The sequence below is a fragment of the Lemur catta genome, chromosome 19, assembly GCF_020740605.2.
Source record: "Lemur catta isolate mLemCat1 chromosome 19, mLemCat1.pri, whole genome shotgun sequence".
Lineage (NCBI taxonomy): Eukaryota > Metazoa > Chordata > Mammalia > Primates > Lemuridae > Lemur > Lemur catta.
In genome coordinates, this window is record NC_059146.1 from 14159125 (window position 1) to 14177148 (window position 18024).

The 18024-nt window shown below is 41.1% G+C and overlaps 1 protein-coding gene across 1 annotated transcript in view; it reads left to right on the forward strand.

The window, feature by feature from the left end:
* SLC4A4 (solute carrier family 4 member 4) overlaps nucleotides 1-18024 on the forward strand; it is a 324449-nt gene that overhangs the window by 65692 nt on the left and 240733 nt on the right. The gene's annotated exons all lie outside the window — the stretch shown is intronic.

Below are 18024 nucleotides of genomic sequence, written 5' to 3' on the forward strand. Positions count from 1 at the left end.
CGGGGTAGTGTCTATGGAAATGCTTTGCTTGTACTGGGAGGTGGATCTAGGAGATCATCTGGGAAGATTCTGAGTCCATCAGAAAAGATCTGACAAAGTTGAGGCATAGTTGTGTGTTCTGCATTTTGATGAGTGAAGGAGGATGGAGTGTTACAGATGGTATTTAACCATAGTAATCAACAGTAACGGGAAGACAAAGAGCTTTTTGGATTGTTTCTGCTTAGCATTAGGTTCTTTTGAGACAGTAGGTCAAGATGAGAGCATATGCATATATATTTATATATCTTTCCAAATGTTAGAATTGTAGGTGACATTTTACCAGGTTGTGGGCCAGGTCAACGATTTAAAAAGGAATTGTGGAAAAGACAGAGACTATAGAGCCACAGAGTTCTTGAAATATTGAACGTATGAGATCTCATCGTTGGATAAAAAAGTGTTATGAAGAACAGAACAGCAGGAGGTCAAGGAACACCTAGGGTCAAATGTATGTTTAGGTGTATGTTTATGTTGCTTTTTGTTTCATTTAATGCGGAGACTGTTTGGCTACATGGGTAGCCTGGTGGCTGAAGTGAGAATGAATCTGTGTAGTAGAAACCCATGCCAATTTTGGGAGATTCCCCGACAGGAGTTACACAGTGACAGCTTTTCATGTTGGCAGAGCTCTGTGCATTCTTTATGTCTTTGCTACAGTTGCAGAAATACAGACCCTGCAATAAAATGCATTATGGGTGGCACAGATAAATATCAAGTTCAGTCATTGCAGGTGATGACAGGCCAAATTAGAATGAACAGCTCAGGGGTGTTGAAAAGTGAATTTACAGAGTTAAATTAAAGAGGGTGTGAGGCATAGTGATGTGAGTCTGTTACAGTCTCACCATTGGAACTGAGCAGGTGGCTTAGGAAGCTAGGGAAGTACCGTGCTGAGAGGAGCAATACGGACAGACCATTGAATTAAAGATAAAGGCTTGGAGGAGAGTTTGAGATGGACCACGAAATTAAAATTAAAGGGTGCGGGAATAAATGTAAGACTTAGAAAGACCAGAGGACAGGAGACTAAAGTTATGTAGTTTTCATTGAAATATTGGGGAAAAAAAAGTCTTTCTGAAAGGGATCCTATGTATATTGACTAAAGTAATGGAGTCTGTTTTGAGCAAAGTTTTTGAAATGTCTGTAAAAGAGATCATAGTTAATATTCTGGAGGAACAAAAGATAACATTCCTTTCCAAATACATTACTATTGTTATCTCAATTTACTATCTGTTTTGGCACTATCAGAGGTGCTTTCCCCCCGTACATGTTCTCTTTCTGTGTGTGTGTGTGTGTGTGTGTGTGTGTGTATGTGACTCTCTCTTTTATAACTCATCTTTCATTCTGCAATTTAAGAACAAGAGTGCATCACCACTATAAATATTAAAAAGTAAAGAGGTGTTCACCTAGACAAATGGGCCCAGGGAATTTGAGAGGACAGTTACGTACCAGCTTTTGAGGAAGGGCAATGTCAGTGTCAGTAACACTCAGGTAATAAGGAATGAGCAGATCAGTTTGGTCTAGACAATCATCATCTCTTGCTTAGACATCTGCAACAGCCTCTGCTTTTCAAGTCTTTCTCCACACAGAGGCAACATTGGTCATCGTAAAGTGTAAATTGGGTCATGTCCTTCCTCTGCTGAAAACTTCTTGTTGTCCTTAGAATAAAATCTCAATTGGGCATCATGGACAACAGTGGCTCTCTAGTCCTGTGTTGTGCCATTCTCTCCTTGCTCACTTTACGCCAATCACACAGATGTTATAGTTCCTTGGTGCTGAAACCTGTTCTGCCTTAGGGCCTTTGCACATGCAAGATTGTTTTCCTAGAATGGTCTCAACCCATTCTTTTTTTTTCCCCCCAGGCAAATATGAGTTTATTAAATTTGTAGTATTTCAAAAGCTAAAAATTAGGGAATGATAGGAAAGTTTCAGGCCTTGGGTTGAGTGATTTTTAAAAATATTTTTATTATTCTTTCAAAATATTACAGGGGTACAAAAGTTTTTGGTTGCATGAATCGCTTTTGTTATGCTTGAGTCAGGGTTATAAGGGTGCCCATCAACCAGATAGTGTTCATTGTACCCATGAGGTAGGTTTTTCCCATCCCCTCCTCCCCACTCCCCTGCTTGATTTCCATTGAGTTTTACTTCCCTCTGTGCACATGTGTGCTCATCGGTTAGTTCCAATTCAGTAGCAAGTATATGTGGTGTTTGTTTTTCCATTCTTCAGATACTTCACTTAGGATAATGGTCTCCAGTTCCATCCAATTGTTGCAAAAGGCCTTAATTCATCCTTCTTCATGACTGCATAACACTCTATAGTATACATATGTCACGTTTTGTTAATCTACTCATGAATTGATGGGCACTTGGGTTGTTTCCACATCTTTGCAATTGTAAACTGTGCTGTGATAAACATTTGAGTGCAGGTGACTTTTTGATAAAATGACTTCTTTTCTTTTGGGTAGATACCCAGTAGTGGGATTGCTGGATCAAATGGTAAGTCTACTTTTAGTTCTTTGAGGAATCTCTATACTGTTTTCCACAGAGGTTGTACTAATTTGCAGCCCCACCAACAATGTGTAAGTGTTCTTTTCTCTCTGCATCCACACCAGCATCTATTATTTTTAGACGTTTTAGTGGTAGCCATTCTGATAGGGGTAAGGTGGTATTTCATTGTGGTCTTAGTTTGCATTTCCCTGGTAATTAGTGATGTTGAGAATTTTTTCGTATTTTGTTGGCCATTTGTTAATCTTCTTTTGAAAAGCTTCTGTTCCATGTCTTCTAACCACATTTTAATGAGGTTGTTTTTTTCTTACTGATTTGCTTGAGTTCTTTGTAGCTTCTTGTTATTAGCCCTTTGTTGGATGTATAGTTTGCACATATTTTCTCCTATTCTATAGGTTGTCTATTTGCTCTATTGATTATTTCCTTAGCTCTGCAGAAACTTTTTCAGTTAATCAAGTTCCATTTATTTATTTTTGTTGTTGCTGTGATTGCCATTGGGGTCTTGTTCATAAATTCTTTGCCCAGGCTGATATCCAGAAGAGTTTTTCTAACATTTTCTTCTAGCATTCTTATGGTTTCATGTTTACATTTAAGTCTTTTATCCATCTTGAATTAATTTTTGTGAGTGGTGAGAGATAGGGATCCTATTTCATTCTTCTGCATGTGGCTTATCAAATTTTCCCAGCACCATTTATTGAATAGGGCTTCTTTTCCCCAGTGTATATTGTTGTCTGCTTAGTCAAAGATCAGTTGGCTGTATGTGTATTGTTTTATATCTGGGTTCTCTCTTCCGTTCCATTGGTCTATGCCTCTATTTTTGTGTCAATACTGTGCCATTTTGGTTACTATAGCCTTGTAATATAGTTTGAAGTCTGGTAATGTGATGCCTCCAGATTTGTTCCTTTTGCTTAAGATTACTTTGGCTATTCGGGCTCTTTTTTGGAGTCTGTACTAAGGATATACCTAGGTATTTTATTTTATTTGTTGCTATTGTGAATGGTATTGGGACTTTGATTTGATTCTCAGCTTGACTGTTATTGGTGTATAGGAATGCTACTGATTTGTGTACAATGATTTTGTAACCTGAGACTTTGCTGAATTTATTTATCAATTCCAGGAGTCTCTTAGTGAAGTCTTTTGGGTTTCCTAGATACAAGATTGTATCACCAGCACAAAGCAATAGTTTGACCTTCTCTTTCCCAATTTGGATACCCCTAATTTCTTTCTCTTGCCTGATTGCTCTGGCCAGGTCTTCCAGCACTGTGTTGAATAGAAGTGGTGACAGTGGCTACCCTTGTCTTGTTCCAGTTCTTAGTGGGAATGCTTTCAACTTTTCTCCATTCAATATGATGCTGATTGTGGGTTTGTCATATATGGCTTTTATAATGTTGAAATATGTTCTTTCTATGTCTACTTAGTTGAGGATTTATATCATGAAAGGGTGCTGAATTTTGTCAAATGTTTTTCTGCATCTATTGAGATGACCATATAGTCTTTGTTTTTCCTTCAGTTTATGTGGTGAATCAGTTATTCATTTAGGTGTGATGAACCATCCTTGGATCCCTGGGATGAAGCCCACTAGGTCATGGTGGATTATTTTTTTTTATGTGCTGTTGAATTCAGTTTGCTAATATTTTATTGAGGATTTTTGCATCTATATCCTCAAAGGATATTGGTCTATAGTTTTCTTTTTTTTTGTTGTTGTTGTTGTTGTGTCCTTTCCTGGTTTTGGTATCAAGGTGATACTGGCTTCGTAGAATGAGTTGGTGAGGCTTCCCTCTTTCTTGATATTAGGGAATAATTTCTGCACTATGGGTACCTGCTCTTTGTAGGTCTGATAAAATTCAGCTGTGCATTCACCTGGTCCAGGGCTTTTTTTGTTGGAAGATTTTTTTTTATTACTGCTTTAATCTCATTGCTCATTATTGGTCTGTTCAGGAGTTCTGTTTCTTCCTGATTGAGTATTGGGAGGTTGTGTGTTTCCAGGAATTTTCCCATTTCCTCTGCATTTTTGAGTGTGTGTGTGTGTGTGTGTGTGTGTGTGTGTGTGTAGAGATTTTCATACTGTTCACAGATGACATTTTGTATTTCTGTTCACATAAGATATTTTGTATCTGCTGTAATATCTCCTATTTCATTTCTGATTGAGCTTATTTGAGTTCTTTCTCTTCTTCCTGGTTAATGTAGCAAGAGGACTATCAATTATGTTTATCTTTTCAAAGCACTAACTTTTTGTTTTACTGATCCTTTGTATTTTGTTTTGTTTTCCATTTTGTTTAGTTCTGCCCTGACCTTAGTTATTTCTTTTGTTCTGCTGGCTTGGGTTTGGTTTGCCTTTCCTTTTCTAGTTCTTTAAGATGTGTCATTAGATTGTTAATTTGTGACTTCTCTGTCTTTTTTTTGTAGATGTTTAAGGCTATGAATTTCCCTCCTAGGACTGCTTTTGCTGAATCCCATAGATTTTGATAGCTTGTGTCCCTTTGGTCATTCAGTTTGAGGAATCTTTTGATTTCCATCTTAATTTCATTATCGACCCATTAATCTTTCAGCAGCAGAGTTGTTTAATTTCCATGACTTTGTGTAGAATTGAGTGTTTCTCTTGTAGTTGATTTTTAGTTTTATTCCACTGTGGTCTGAGAAGAGACATGGTATGATTTCTATTGTTTTGAATTTGTTGAGACATGTTTTGTGGCCTAAGATATGATCAGTCTTAGAGAATATTGCATGTGCTGATGAGAAGAATTTATATTGGTAATTGTTGGATAAAATGTTCTGTAAATATCTGTTAGGCCCCTTTGTTCTAGAGTCCTGTTTAAGTCCAGTGTTTATTTATTTTCTGCTTGGATGATCTGTCTAGTTCTGCCTGTGGAGGGTTGAAGTTGCCAGCAGTTACAATGCTGCTGTTTATCTCTTTGCTTATATCTCATAGGGTTTGCTTTATGAATCTGGGCATTCTTGTGTTAAATGCATGAATATTTAGGATTGTTATGTCTTCTTATTCAGTTGTTCCCTTTACCATTATATAATGACCATCTTTGTCTTTGTTTGCTATTGCTGATTTAAAGTCAATTTTATCTGATATGAGAATGGCTACACCTGCTTTCTTTTGGTTTCCATTTGCATGGAATATTTTTTTCTATCCCTCCACCTTGAGTCTGTATGAGTCCTTGTGGGTTCGATGTGTTTCCTGGAGACAGCAGATACTTAGGTTGTATTTTTTCATCCATTCAAGCCAGCATATGTCTCTCTCTCTCTTTTTTTTTTTTTTTGTATCCCTGTAACAAAACAGCGTATGTCTCTTGAGTGGGGCATTCAGCCTGTTCACATTGATAGAATTAATATGTGGGATGCTGTCCTGTTCATGTTGGGTAGTATGTTATTGCTTTGATTTATTTCTTGTGCTATTGTTTCATATGAGCTCCAAGCTTTAGCTTTTGGGTGGTTTTACACTGGTGGGTGTTTATTATGCTGATCCTTGTATAATGCAGTTCAGAGTATTTCCTGCAGGGCAGGTCTGGTCTTGACAAATTCTCTCACTGTTTGCTTGTCTGGAGAAGTCTTTGTTTCTCCTTCATATATGAAAATTAGTTTTGCAAATACAAAATTCAAGGTTGGCAGTTCTGTTTAAGAAGACTGAAAATGGGGCCCCAGTTCCTTCTGGATTGTAAGGTCTCAGTTGAGAAGTCTGTACTTAGCTTGATGGGTTTTCCTTTGTAAGTTGCTTGATGTTTTTGTCTCATGGCTCACAGGAATTACTACTTTGTGTTGACTTTGGCCAGTCTGTTGACTATGTGTCTTGGTGATTGCCTCTTTGCAATGAATCTCCCAGGTGTTCGTTGAGGTTTTTGTACCTGGATGTCTAAATCTGTAGCAAGACCAGGGAAGTTTTCCTCAATTATTCCCTCAAGTAGGTTTTCTAACCCTTGTGTGTTTTCTTCTTCATTCTCAGGGATGCCTATGATTCTTATATTTGGCCGTTTTACATCATCCCATATTTCTTGTAGGCTTTGTTCATTCATCTTAATTCTCTGTTCTTTGTTTTTGACAATTAATTCAAAGAGTTGTGTTCAAGCTCTGAGATTCTTTCTTCCACCTGGTCTAGTCTATTCTTAAAACTTTCCGTTGCGTTTTGTATTTCCTTAAATGAATTTTCCATTTCTAGAAATTCTATTTCGTTTTTCTTAATATGTCAATCTCTTTAGTGAATTTTTCATTCATTTCCTGAATTGTTTTTTTTTGAGTTCTCTGAGTTGGTTTTCCATTTTCTCCTGAATTTCATTGAGCTTCCTTACAATCCATATTTGGAATTCTTTATCTGTCATTTCAGTATTTTAATTTTGGTTGGTATCCATTGCTGGAGAGCTAGTGTTCCCTTTTTGGGGTGCCCTTTAGCTCTGATTTCTCATACTTCCAGAGTTCTTTAGCTGATTTCCTTCTCCTCTGGGGCAACTGTTGCTTATTATTTTTGAATTTTCTGTTGTTTAGATGGGGCTTCTCCCCACCCCTTGTATGGGTGTGTCTGTAGGATATGTTGGGAAAGAGGGAAGGAATCTTTGGCTTTGCTTGTGGGTGCTTTGATGGAGATGTAGGTTCTGGAAGGATGCCTTGGTTATAGATATACTTAGTGTGGTGATTTTCTCAGTTGCTAGTTGTTTGTAGGCTGTAGCAGTCATGAGCTACGTGTGTGGGCAGATTCCCTGTCTCTCTTTGATGAGGGAGGCTGGAGGTCTTTGAAATCCTTTCTCTTTCGCTAGCCTGGTGGTCTTCTTAACAGTGTGAATTGTACTTGAACCCCCAGTTTAATCTTTGAGACAGTAAGTGGGGCCTGTCGGTAAGAACCACACCCTATATGATTGAGTCAGTAAATGCTGTAAAGGCCTGTAGTAAATTGACATCCCTGTCAGTAGGTGGTGCTTGCCAGAAGGAACAAGCTGCAGTCTTGTTTTTGGTTGTTTTGGGGACCTGTTACCAGCTCTAGCCCCTCAGGGGAAGCACTTGATTGCCCCAGGTGGTGGATAGGGCCCTGGAGCTTCCAGGTGAGTCCTTATTCTTTGCCACAGCACAGGTGGGTGGAGGAGTGAGGCTAGGCAGTGATGGGTTGGGTGAGTCTGCTCTCAGGCTCCACAAAAGCTGGGTAAGTATCTGTTTCAACAGGGGTCAAAGGTCTGCTCCCAGCCTTCTGGGGAAAGCCACCAGGAAGAGGCTAAAGGGGCCCCACCCAACCAGAAAGTCTGCTTGTGTCTGGGAGGCAGGGCCATCTGAGATTCACAATGTGGCTGTCAGGAGTGGGTTTCACTCTTCTGCCCCCATCCCCTGCCCTGTGGTCTCCCTCCAGCCTCTGCCAGCAGGTGGTCAAAACTAGCTGATCTCCTCCATGATGGTGCTTCAGTCTCTAAGCTTCCCTGTCTGGGATCCTTCCTGTGGGGGGAGTGTGTTGTGGCTGGGACCCCCGCTGTGCCGTCTGCAGTTGTGCTCATGTGGGCTCCCTCACCTCCCAAGATTAGTTCACAGATCTCCCCTCCATGCCCCCAGGCAACACAACTGAGTCCCGGACGTATGGGATCCGGCCGTGGGCCTGTCCCTGGGTCCCCAAAGATTACTCCCTGACCATGCCAGGGAGAAGAGTGCTGGTGCCGAATTGCGTATGGGGTGCTCAAGCAGGTTTGATGTCCCTCCACTTCTGGGTGTGCCCTGGTCTGATGGAGCAGCCGGGCAAGCAGCACCGGGCAGGGCCAGCGAGCAGGGAGCTCACAGTCAGAGCACCCCTTAGTCCTCTGCAGGTCTTTAAGAGGAAAGGTTTGAGCCCCTCTCTCTGGAAACCTTGGTGTTGTGGATGCATCAACAGAGGGGAAGCAGCAGCCCCGGCTCTCTCAGCAGCCATGGAGTGGGGGAGGAGCAGGGGAGGAATGAGTCTGAATGGAAGAAAACTGGCACTACGTTTATCTCTCTTCCTCTCTCTGGAAGGCAGCTGGCCCAGAACGTCCAGGTTCTGGGGTTACGCAGATCCGCCAGGCCCCACTGGCCCCCTGTGGCTCCCGCAGTCCGGGCTGGAGTTGGGAAATGTTTGTGCGGGAGTGGGCAAGAAGACTGAAGGGCTGCAGCCCTCTGGGAAGGACAAAGGTGCACAGTGGCTGGATAAGCAATATGGTGCCTGCCGCCTCGGCTCAGGTCTGTGGCAATGGGAAGTGACCCCGAGGGGGTTGTCAGCCTGGTGCTTTGTCCTCAAGGTGCTCCTAGCTCACTGGCAGCAGCACTTTTGGGCTCATGAGGGTAGAAAGGCTTTCTAGCAGCTTGGGAGCCTGCTGACTACCAGAGACTTGAATGAGGGAGAAACAAACCGCTCTACCTTTTCGCTGCCCTCCAAGCCTCTCAGGGCTTGACCTCGGCTGCCATCTCACTCCTCCTCGTTCTACTCTGCAACTTCTTCCCGTGGACCTGTCGTAGGTTCTGGCACTTTCCCCTTGGAATTGTACCCAATCTGCGATAGTTTTTTTAATTTGTTTTTTCTTTTTCATCTAAGTCTTTTCTTTCTGGGATGCTCTGGCAGCTGGTGCCTCTGGTCAGCCATCTTGCGTCCTCTCCTACAAGAGGATCCCAACGTCCTGGAAGAGTTTTCATAGCAAAGAGCTCGGCATTTGTAGGAGACTAGAATAGGCCACCTCAGAATATGACCGCGGGAGACCAAAATATCGGTCAACCCATTCTCGTCCCGGTTCGTTTTTCTCTTTCTTTATGTTTTGGCTTTTAACTTTTACCTCTTCAGAGAGGCCCTTTCCTTACTACTTTCTCATGCAGCTTCCTGTTCATTATTCTTTCTCAGCTCCTTATTTGTTTCCTTAATAATATTAATACATATTTCTACTTGTGGTTTTGTGAGCCTGCAGTCTTGTCTTGAGCTGATGCCAGGCTGTAAGCTCCGTGACAGCAAGGAGCAGGTTGGTCTTGTTCCCTGCGCTATCCCTGGCACTCAGCACAAGGCCTGGCACATAGTATGTGCTTAATACGTGTTTACTGAAGAATAATTGGATGTGTGCATTACTACAGGGGAAGGTAAAACCATTGCTTCTGTTTGTCTGAATATTGCCTACATTCTAGATAAAGATACAGCTGTTTTTCTTGTTTTTAAGCCTTGCACATCATCTTCATATTTCCCTGCATTGCCTTTCTCCCTTGCCTTGTAAAATCTGGTCCTCACTTTTCATTATCCCACTTTGGAAAGTGCCTCGTTATTTTTTTCTGTTGCCAACATGGTATTTTGGTCTGAGTGGATGACTCTTGAGTGTATGGAGTGGGTTGTTACCCACGGGTGATGGAAGAAGTTGTTCCACAGGGCGCATGGATCCATCATGTCCACTTAGAACTCGGGCAGCTCTCCTTCTGAAGCCACATTGCAGTGACATGAGCCAGGCATGGTGGCACACACCTGTAGTTGCAGATACTCAGGAGGCTGAGATGGGAGGATTGCTTGAGCCCAGGAGTTCAAGGCTGTAGTGTGCATGACCATACCTGTGAATAGCCAGCCACCGCACTCCAGCCTGGGCAGCATAGTGAGACCCAGTCTCTGAAAAAAAAAAAAAAAAAAAAGTGGCATGGAATTGAATAGGAAAGGGCATTGAGGCACAACAGGAACGTGACATAGTGAACAGGATCATTTACTTTATAGCAGAGATAGTTTTTATTTCCTCTGTGGCTCTGGTGTCAAGACAGGTTTAAGAGTGAATGCATGTTTGATCTTACACGTTTGGAGCATTGAGGAGGAAGCTCGCCAGCTTCGTAACCCCCTCCAAGGCTTGACAGCAGCTCCAAGTCCTGGCACAGCTGCTATTCCCAGTGTGGCGTCAGAGCTGGTGTCCCAGCTGGGGACACGGAGAAGAAAACGTGTGTGAGAGTGTGGTGCACGGAGCAACGGGGAGCGAGAGGCTGGGGAAGAAAAACGAAATGGAAGAACAAGCAGGAGGAGAGACAAGGGAATGAGGAGGTGGTGTGGAGTGGGCGGTGGAGAGAAAAGTTAGATTGTGCTCTTTCTTAAAAATAATTCTTTTGCCTCCTCCACTGTGCACTTTTTTTTTTTTTTTTAGTTAGCAGCTGCCATCCTCTGAGGGTTGCCCAAAAGGTGGGTGAGAAGGTGGTCCTGGCTGAGACAGGCTTTGGAAACACAGCACGGCTTCCCACCCTGGGTGGTTTTGGCCTCTGCACCTCTGATTTTGTTAGTGTCCTGTGATATTTATGGGGGCGTCGCAGGTCGCTTTGTGGCTGCAGAGACTCTGAAGATGTGCAACATGTTAGGAGAAACACAGCTACAAACAGAACATCCCGTTTAGCATTTTGATCTGATGTGTCAGATATTTCTTGACAAGCTTGAACGTGCATCCGTGCTTGGCCGTGCGAACTGCCTCTCACGCCCGGGTCTGGCCCACTGTGGAATCGCAGCGCTAGGTGTGTGCAGGCAGACACTCATTCAGTCGGGTGGCTTTCTTTTTTAGCTTTTTGGATGTGTACCAGAACTGACGGATTTATGCTAGTGAGCATTGTTCTGTGAGCCTGAGACAATGGATGCTGGTTGGTGATCCAGTTATATTCAGGAAACTGCAACAGAGAAATGGCCAGCTGCTTTTGTTTGGTGCTTCCGGGTAAATGAACAGAGTAGCTTTTCATAAGAGCCAAGAATATTTGGTGTTTTGTCATTTGACTTCCCCTTTTCCCAGTGCACACCCCTGTTCCCTCCCCCGACTTGACCTCATACTTCCTAGTACATTTTTACTTTTTCTTGATTTTCAAAATGTTTTCAGGTAAGACCCTTAATTTTGATATCGTAAGGTAGAATTTCTTTAAATTTCAAGTGCCATTGGTGCATCTCAAAAATCATTGCATACACAGGAGAGAAGGGCATCTTTGGAATGTGTGTAAAATAAGAGAATCTGTCCCTGTTTAAAAAATAAAACAAAAACACAAACACAAAAGAGCTATACTGTCTCTTTCATCCTCTTCTCTTTTTTTCACCTTAAATAAGTAAGGGAAAGTACTTAGATCTGAGTACCAAAGATTTCTACAGTAAAAAATAATTGAACACTTCAAGTCTGCCTTTTCCGCAGGGGCACTCGTGATGTAATTTTCCTGGAAAGGGAGCAGATCAGCGGTGAAGTGCACGTATTTGAGCCGATGACTTGAGTTTGAATCCCAGTTCATACCAGTAGTGTAACCTTGGCTGTTGACTTAACCTCTTTGTGCTTCAATTTCCTCACCTGTAAAAAGGGGATAATGATAGAACTTAATGAGAGTGTTGTGAATATCAAATGAACACTACGTGTGGTTAGCAGTTACAGTTAGTGGTTAATATTTTTAAGTTATATGAGTACCTTATGTCAAGCTCATCTTTTCCTATCCATTGTACACAGGTAATGCCAAAAACTTCAGGCTAAACCTTTGTAGAGATTAATTCCTTATGAACAATGATCACTATTCTTTAAGCTCTACTGAGCTTTTCTGTCTTGGTATTCTCTTGCTCTAACTGTCAGTTTGGTTCTGGCTCCCAACAGCATATTTGGGAGAACCAGCCAAAGATTTTTTTTTTTGAGACAGAATCTCACTCCATTGTCTTGAGTAGAACGCAGTGGCATCAGTCTAGCTCACAGCAACCTCAAACTCCTGGGCTCAAGCGATCCTCCTGCCTCAGCCTCCCGAGTAGCTGGGACTACAGGCACGTGCCACCAGGCCTGGCATTTTTTCTAGTTTTGGAAGAGACGGGGATCTCACTCTTGCTCAGGCTGGTCTCGAACTCCTGACCTCAAGTGATCCTCCCTCCTCAGCCTCCCAGAGTGATAGGATTATAGATGTGAGCCACCGCACCCAGTCTCCAACCAAAATTCAGTGTCTTGTCTTGCCAGTGGGGTCAGTCTGGATGCTGGCTGGCAGGTGGAAGGACCAGGAAAATGAGAATTTCAAGGAGCAGAGGTGCTCTTTTGCGTGGGATACTGCCCCTAGCAAGTGGCTCTGTTTAGCAGGTGTGTCCTTGAATTTAATCAACGGTGGGGATCCCCAGCTCTGGGCCCCTCCAATCCAATAGTCTGTTCTCTTTCATAAGAAGGCTCTCTTTCTTTGTGAAATTAATCTGGTTAAGAAGGGCTGTTGGGTGGGACAGTCCAGTTGTTTGAAGGCAGTGTGGTGCAGAAAGGAAAGTGTTTGGCATACTTGTGTTTTGGTGGCTCTGGGTTGGCTCAGCTATGTTGTGTTTTGTGTGGTACAAGTAATTGTTTATTCTTTTGCGATGCTGATGAATGAAAGAGGACTAGGTCATGGTGCTTCTGCCTCTTTAGCCTGTTAACTCTATAAATCTAGTAGGGAGCCTTGAGTTTCTGAAGTGCAGATTTCTTAAAGTCACCTTGAGGTACCCTCCACACGGCAGTTCTTACGCTGTTCATTTCTTGTTGCCATTGGCTGTTTTATTCCAATGGTTATTCCATTTTATCATGCCATGGGGTGTTATGAATAGTGTGTTTATGTGTGTCATGGGAGAGTTGATGTTGTTGCTATTTATAGTGACTTATGAGTTCAGGAGGCCTCAGAGGGTTCTAGTGTACTCTAGGTGCTGGGGTACTCAGGGCTAAAAAGAGACTGTGGCTTGGGGTGGAAAATGGGGGAAAACCAGGATAGTGTGTGGAATTTAAGGTGTGAAGCGCACTTCAGTGAAGTAATTGACTGCCATAGGCATTACCAGCTAAGCAGAAGGCCGGACACATCCTGTGGTTTGGGGTCCATGTTTACAAGGCAGGAAGCTTGAGTGCATGTGTGTGTGTGTGTGTGTGTGTGTGTGTGTGTGAGACTGGAATTCACTGAAAGAATGAAAGGTATTGGCAAGGATCTTCTTGAAATGCTATTCTGTTTAGGAAATTTTTCATATAGCAGGAAATAACTCTTAAAGGACAAGGGTTCTTAGTACCAGGGATTTAAATCCAGGGCTTTATGAGTGTCAACTGTTGATGCAGAATTAGTTTGGGTGAGGGGCCACGGGTATACTCTATAAATAAATTTCTCTGTAATTCTTCTGTGACCACAATCTGAAGGCAGGAATGTGAGGTTCTTTTAATAACTTTCCCATGGATAGGAGTCTTACTTGACTTTTCATCACACTTTTATAGAGTTGTTAGGCAAGGAGTCCCCATTTTCTTGATTATCCGTAGAGTCAAATCTCAGTTATCCTTGACTCTTCTCTGTTCTCTATCTTCCATAGACAGCCACTCACTGAGTCCTGTTGGTGTTACCTTCAAAGTTTCTCTTGTGGCCGTCCCTTCCTTTGAATTCCTAAGGCAGTGTCTTCTTATTTGGGTTTTCAGTCTTTCAGTTCTTCATTGAAATAGAAAGGAGTTATTTCAGACAAGGCTGCCAGACATCTAGAATTGACATTTTTTATATGTATTTTCTAGACTATATTCCATAGTCACTCCTTCATTTTAAAAACAAACAAACAAACAAACAAAAAATCTTCTAATGTTTCTTATTACTTAAAATAGGTTCCTAACTTGGGGTCCCTAGACCCTTAAGAGTGAATTGACAATGTAACAGAGTTTCCTCTACTATTTTAAATATATATATATATATATTTTTTGAGACAGAGTCTTACTCTGTTGCCCAGGCTAGAGTGAGTGCCGTGGCGTCAGCCTAGCTCACAGCAACCTCAAACTCCTGGGCTCAAACGATCCTCCTGCCTCAGCCTCCCGAGTAGCTGGCACTACAGGCATGCGCCACCATGCCCGGCTAATTTTTTCTATATATATTTTTAGTTGGCCAGATCATTTCTTTCTATTTTTTTTAGTAGAGACGGGGTCTCGCTCTTGCTCAGGCTGGTCTCGAACTCCTGACCTCGAGCAATCCACCCGCCTCGGCCTCCCAGAGTGCTAGGATTACAGGCATGAGCCACTGCGCCCGGCCTATTTTCAATATTTTATGTAGTTTAATGAAAATTATAGATTTGCACTGTTTCGGCCTCTTTAAGTTCATTCATACCAACTCATAGTAACTTTCTCAGTTTTTGAGCTGTTGCAGCAAGTGTTATATACATTACACATTCTGGTACTTAGACCTGTAACGTTCAAGCAGAGCCTTACCTCTGCCACTCAGGGGTGTGTCATCTCTCTAGTAGTGCTGTTAGATCCTCCAAGGCAGGAGCCATTATCACATGCTTCTTTTGAATCACGTTCTGCAACAGCGTATCTTTTGAATGGATGAGTAAATAAAATGTCCGGAAATCACCTATTAGGTTAAAATAGTCTGATTTATTAAAGACAATAAAAACTGGAGAGGAAGGGGTTGGATAATTATTTAGTATGAACAACTATCTTGGTTAAAAAATGCTACCTCCCAATTTTAATTGAAATATGATTAAAATATTTAATAGAAATCACCAAAGAGCTATCCAATAGGGCGAGTTGAATAATGGTGAAATAAAAAGAGAGAAGGCCAGGAAAAGTCATTTTTCTCATGCTATAACTCTATAACTTACTTTTTGCAATAACTAGTTTACCCGGGAATAAAATAGAAATTGCCTATGTTTTCACAACAGAGATAAAAAAGGGCTATTACGTGTATATTTTTTCTCATGGAAAAATACTAAAATATTAATATGTGTGAAAATAGGCAGATCAATGTAGAAATGCAAAATGATCTTTAAGATGGCATTTCTCTAACGACCGTAAGGCCTGTGAGTTGGAATAAGCCTGCCTCTGCTTATGATTATTTATTTAGGGTTCATATTCCCCTGTGTTGAGTGAGGATAGTACATAAAAGAGGCTACTTAGAATAGTGAGATTTGTCCATTACTAAATGTATCACCAAGGCTGTTGGTGGAATTTCTTATATAGAGAACTTTAAGAATTAGTTCTATAATATATGTGTATCTGGGATGGGTACACAGATTCAGGTCTGTGTTGAAATTAGATGACTTTTATGCATCCTTGTCAGGATTATGGTTTAATGATTCTGAAAAAAGAACATCCTTGGAATTTTTTATTCTTTTGCTATTTGCCAATTAAGCAGAATTCTATTCTTTAAAAAATCATGTTGCCCTTATTTAGAAGCCACTTCTGGTGGTGGTGGTAGTGTGATCCAGCAATTTGTATCAAAATTATCTTTTGTCAGTTACCGAAGTTTTACCACCAAGGCCTCAAGCGAAAGCAATTATATTTAATTGATTCTGCTTCATTTATGAGGCTTTGGGTAGGAATAATGTAAGTGTAATGGAAAATGTGAGTTCTGGATGCAGATTTACAATGAATATGTGGGCCGTATAGCTAGCTGTGTTCGTTCAAAACTGAAGTTGTTTTCATCAGAATATAGGGCAATTTCTGTTACCAAGGTATAGAAATAGCAATTTATATAACTAGAAATTTACTGCAGACTCACCCAATATGCAACACATGCATGAACGACTATAAAATCTTAGGTCAATTCGTTGTCTAATTGTACTATGTTACTTCTTGCTGAATGCCACAAACAAACCAACAAATCAAGCAAATGGGGCAAAACACTTCAAAAAGATTTTGGATTATTTTTTATTGATGTCCACACATAGACACAGCCAATAGTCTCACTTGCTCCCTTAATTCCTAAATATAGATTTTTGAACAAACGATACTCTGGGTAAGAAGGACTGAAGACAGGTAACTGGTATTCTGGTGGCTGCTTCAGTTAGAGCAAATGCTAAGCAGTTTTTGAAAAGTACATATGACTTGAGGAAACTTTTCTGAGATATTGTTTGCATGTTCAAACCAAATTCAGAAATTTCTGTTTATAGATTTTTCCCCCCTGTGAAACTGACTTTGGAAATCTGTCTATGCTACATTCTCTTTAAGCTCGTTTTATTCTATCATTTGATAGTTCTTTCTGATATGAATAAAAATATCTAAGCAGTGAATATAATGGGATAAATCTGAGGATGTTCTCTGTGCATTTTTGTATACAGGCAGAAGCAGCAGAGATGCTCTTGTTTGGCAGGTGGAGAGAATGTGCTGTCTTTAGTGATCGAGTGGGAGTGGGGAAGCTTTAATTTAATAAAAGGCTCATGCAAGTTTAGATGAAAAAGAAATCAATCAAGGGCAACGTATAAAAAGAAAAACCAACTTGGAGAATATATTTATTTTTAAATAACAATTGAGTTTTTCTAAAAAAGTCGCCGAGTTCTTTATTATGGCTAGTCATGGGGAAGAGAAGGAGAAAGCACAGGAATGATACTGCAAGTTGGAAGAGAGGAAGACAGAGAGGGAAGAGATGACATAATCTGAGAAAAGGAGGATAGGAAGGAGAGGAACCCGGACTATCAAGAAAGACAATGAGATCAAGGAACAGAAACGTCACTGGCTGAATGACAAGGGCTGACATCTTATCTCTCAAAATAGAGCCCCATAACTTAGCAGGACCCGGTCTCCAGATTCTCTCCTTGAACCAGTTCCAAGTGGCCTCTACCTGCCTAATCTTCAGTTTCTTATGGGTAGTGTTTTCACCATGGTTATCAAATGATTGCAGTGATTCTTTAACTAGATTTCCTTCATTCTTATATTAACACTTTGTGTTGGTTTTAGAGTCATTTTGTATAAGATGTTTCTCCTGGAAGGGACTTGTACCTTGTCGTATAGCCATTCCAGTCCTTTTCCTAATACCTGTTGTTTTTTTTTTTTTCTTTTTTAAATACCAGCACACCATGTGATAAATAGCCTTAGCTTTCTAAAAATTCCTTTTAACTATTCTATAGTCTCCTAGCAGGTGATTTAATTTAACTCTGCAGTTTGGTTTTTACCTTTTATGGGAAATAACCCCAGGCTTTGTTCAGCCACAAGACAAAGCTGGGCAAAGAAATTCACTTTTTACAAAGATGCTACCCCGAGTGTCCACACCAAATCCAAGGCTGGCCCTTTGGTAATCTGCCTGATGACAGTGGAAATTCAGAGTGAGGCAATGGGACTTTTTTGGAAGACAGCTGGGTCTAGGGGAATTTTTGTAAGCAATGAACCATTCTTTAATTGAAACCACTGGATGTGGTTAGTAGTTTATTTTAAAAACACCATATGTTAGTTCATTCCTATATACTGTGACAATCATAGTTTAATCAAAAGCTGCTTGTGACATTTCTTTTTAGTGTTCGTAAAAGAGTGGCTTGTTTCCTTGAAATCCTGAACTCTGTGCCAAATGCCAGCACATTTACAATTATAGTTTGGCTTTTAGACGATTGTGCAACTTTTTGAATATGTGGTAGGTTTTTACTTATTTTTGTCACTTTCACTAATTTGTCATCTTTTTAAATGGAAAAATATTTTCTCAGCCTTTTGTTTGGTAAACAGTTACTTTTACTCCTTTCTCCATGGTTCCCCTGAGAGGAAATCAGCGAATGTAACTGCTTTTTGACTCTCTTTTTTTGGCCAGAAAGCCAAGCTTAATGCATGACCTCATTGAGACATCATCTATTTGTATGAACTGTAAGCTTGTAAGCTTGTCATCATCCTTCAG